Source organism: Microtus ochrogaster, chromosome 5 (genome assembly GCF_000317375.1).
Source record: "Microtus ochrogaster isolate Prairie Vole_2 chromosome 5, MicOch1.0, whole genome shotgun sequence".
NCBI lineage: Eukaryota > Metazoa > Chordata > Mammalia > Rodentia > Cricetidae > Microtus > Microtus ochrogaster.
In genome coordinates this window covers 26,236,658-26,240,927 of record NC_022012.1, presented here as the reverse complement: position 1 = coordinate 26,240,927, position 4,270 = coordinate 26,236,658, and positions in this window count along the sequence as shown.

The following is a 4,270-nucleotide window of genomic DNA, read 5'->3' as shown; positions in this document are numbered from 1 at the left end:
CTCTCTCTCTCTCTCTCTCTCTGTGTGTGTGTGTGTGTGTGTGTTGTGTGTGTGTGTGTGTGTGTGTGTGTGTGTGTGTGTAGGGTAAGGATCAAACCCACAATCTTACACATCTTACATATGCTGCTAGACAAGCATTCACTATTACCAAGCTACATTCCCAGTCCTAAAAGAGAACAATTATTTATATTCGAAACAAAACCCAAAGTTGCTTTCTCCAAGGCCTTCCCATCCCATTGCCCAAGCACCTCTTTCTGTGAAGCAGCACATGGTTTTTGTCAGCAAATTCTTCCTGTTCCACCCTCCAAACTGAACCCAATTCCTTCCCTCTTAGCTACTCCCATCTAGACAGACCCTCATGATCCTCTCCTAGTGAGCTTCCATTCTTTCTTCCCCATGGTCTAGTTTCGATACAGCCCCCTGAGAATGCCTTCCAAATAGCTAAGAGAACACCATTCTTGCTTGCCGCCTTCCAGGACTCCCTGCTTCTAACCACACTACTGGTGAAATCTGATCCTCTTCCTTCAGCCTTCCCAGTCCCTAAGCCCTGCCTGTCTATCCAGTCAGTACTCTTTCACTCTTCACCAACTACCTGACTCTGACCTCTCCCAAAGCTCCAGGCTTATACATCCCAGACATCTATGCTTGGATATTTCAACCATGATGTATCCGAAACAAAAAAATTCTTAAGACAGATCCTCTCTGTGTAACTCAGATGCAAACTCATCCCACTACTCCTCAGACCTTCAAGGGCAGCTTCATTTCCCTGGCTTTTAAATTAACCTCCTGAACTTCCATCTCAAATGGTCTGTCTACTCTGGCTTCTCCTTTTTTTTTCTTTTCACAAAGTGCTTACCCCTGTGTTGGGTTTGTGGGAGATTGATACTTAGTATTTGTCTCTTTCACTGAAATGTAAGGACTGTAAGGGTAACAACTTTCTTTATGCATCATTGTGTCCATATTGATAAATGGATAAATGGCACTAACAGGAAACACAGGAAAAAATAACTCACTTATCTATTGTTACTTGTTACTATGTACAAATGGGGACAGCTTCAAATTACAAAATTAAATAATTGGCAAATCAAGGCAAAGCATTCTGAAAGTCTAAGAAAATATGGAGAGTTAGCAAAGGTGTGTGTGTGTATATATAGGAATGGCTAATTTTAAACACTTTTTAAAATCAGCATTAAGTCCCTGAGCCTTTATAAAGTATCAGAAAAAAAGTTTTCAGAAATAGCAATGTGGTCCATATATTAAAAGTTTATCCCCTCTCTATCTTCCACCCCTTACTCTCCGTGTGGCAATGTTGAGACATTTTCTGTAATGTCCTGACTTGTTTCAAACTTGTGGGCTTAGGTCATCATCTTGCCTCAGGCCTTGGATTACAGCCGTGTATCACCATGCCCGGCTGTTAGAACAATTAAAAGGTGAGAGCTAGTAGAAGTTGGTTAGGCCACTGGAGGCCCTGCCCTTTGGAAGGGATTATGGTCATTTTTCTAGGACCCTGCTCTCTCAAGAGCAAGTTATTATAAAAGAGTAAACTTGATTCTTCTTTTGTCTCTGGTATCCTATCTAACCATGTGGTCTCTTCCTGTCACATATATTCCGGCCATAGTGCCATCTGTCACGATGTAACGCCATGGTGGGTGGGCAGGGGCATGCCAAAGCTAACACACACTGCTCGGGATTTCAAACGCCCCAAATTATGAGCTATATAAGCCTGTTTTCTTTACAAATTACCCAGTATTAAATATTCCCTTAGAGCAATGAAAACCAGCTTAAAAGACAGGCCGAAACAACTTGTACACGAGGATACCACCTAGTCAGATCCCGTACTCTGGGGAAGCAGAAAGACAACACATAATTAATTGTGTAGTTAGATGCCGAGGCGGCCCAGGAAATCAAAGCAATGACACTGAGATGTAGACATCCGTATAGAAACGATTGGTTCTGTTTCTTAGCAAGCACAATCAAGTGGAGCTTTGTGCAAAGTTTAGTGAACAAAGAGGAAACTATCACATTTTTGGGTATGAGATCCTTGAGAGGCAGCAGAATATCTTGGAGGGGAGTGTGGCACAGAGCAATTTTGAAGCTGTGTACCCCAGCAAGCCTGCTGCTTTAGAGGGCGTGCTTACCTGAGGTGACTCGGGAGAATCTACAAATCCCTTTGGTGGCTGTGAGAGCGGTGAGATGACACTATGAGAAAGCACACACATGCACACTTATGTGCACACACACACACCCTTTTCCTGTATATGCACCGAATGCTCCGCTCCTCCCTCCAAGCTCAGCTCGCCTGAATCAGCACTCCACTCAGACACGTGGTGATGCTTCCAACCCCAAAGCCTTTTATTAGATCTAAAGAACTGAAGCCAGTGTGGAGGGAATGCATGGGAAAGTGACTTGGGAAAGCGAAAGATCAAAGAGAGGTCACTCAACCTCAGGCTTCTGCTTTCCCAGGGTGCTCCCAGCAATTCCCCTCCCACAATCTTGTCTTTTATGACTTCCAGTTTCAGTACTGAATTCATTTCAGACAGTCTTAAAGCATCTGGGTTTTCCTGACACTTTCAAAATACATGTTGGCTGAGAGGTTCACCTAGGCTTCTGAAACTGAATGCAGAAAATAGGAGGTTTCCCAACAGCTTGAGATAATCCTATATGGCATTTTTTTAATCACTTGTCCTTGGCTTAGGAAGTTGTTTTGTGTTTAACTTTAAATACAGATGATCCCTGGATGTACTGGAGGCTAGGGGTCATAATATATCAAACAAAACAATAAAACTACCCTATCAAAATATTAGTCCCCTGTTCCCCACTCAATTTTTCCTCTATGAATTTCATGCTGAAAACAAACAGCATTACTCCTCTGAGTGATATAAAAGGCCAGTCTCCAGCAGAGCTGGAAACACACTAACTCACCAGCTCACTCCTTCCTTGGGTCACGCTCTAATTTCAAAACCATTTCTCTGTAGTCTTTGATGGATTTAAAAAAATAAAAAGCAATGGCCCTGTTGCTTAGGGCAATGGGATAGTTTGTAAAGTAGTACAACAGAGGAATAGTGTCGAGCAGGTGAGAAAATGGTAATTTAGTTGCTTTGGAATGCTTCTCTGGGGTGTTCAGTAGAAGACCGAGTGTTTACACAAGTATGAGATAGTGTTGACTTTGAGAGAAGTTTAAGCAAAGAGAGATTCATAAAGCCTATATGATAATAAAGAGCGCCATTGGGGCTGAGGAGGTAGCACAGTCAGTCAATGTCCTCAAAAGATCATGTAAATAATACAACACCAATAGACAAGTTAAACTGGACGGAGAAAAGCTCACTAGGTCTCAACCCAGACAAAGAACTAGAGGCAACTAAGAAATGTTGAGAGCAGGAGAAATGGTCTTCCCCAGGGAAGAGCACCCCAATTGCTTATCCAGTACCAAACGGTCATCCCTAACAACATACATACAAGTAACATTATATGGACTAAGAATGTTGCATTTATATATTTAGGAATATACTTACATACACATACATACACGCATGTGCTTAGACACCTATATATGTAACAACTATTAAAGAAAAAGAAGCCATGAATTTGAAAGAAAGCAAGGGGAAGGGAGTGAATGGGAGGGACTGGAAAGAGGAAAAGGGAGGGTGTAATTACAACCCCCCCCCAAAATATATTAAATAATGAAGTGCAAATGGTCAATACATACATGAAAGCAATTTTTTAGCCGTCAGGTAAATGCAATCAAAACTACACTGAGATTTGGTCTTACACCCGTCAGAATGGCAATCATCAAGAAAACAAACAACCATTGCTGGGAGTTGGGAGGGAAGGGTTTACATCCTTTTGGTGTGGAAATAAATGAGGCCAGCCACAGTGAAAACAGCATGGAGGTTCCTCAAAGAACTAATTAATAGTCCCTATGCTTGGGAGGTAGAGACAGGAGGATCACAAGTTTGAGGCAAGTCTGGGCTATGCAGCATGTTCCAGGATATCCTTGAATGCATAATAATACCCTATCTTAAAATGAAAGAACAAAAGACTAAAACTAGAACTACCAAGTGATCCAGCTGTCCCACCCCTAGGAACACTGGGAATGTACCCTAGTATGTTTAGTCCAGCATGCTACTGAGATACCTGTATGTATACTGTTCATCTTTACTGCACAGTATTCACATTGGGCAGGCATACCAACAGCCTACAAATGATTACATAGTGAGCATGTAAGGCTGGGAAAATGCTTCAGCAGGTAAAGACACTTGTCAGCAAGTCT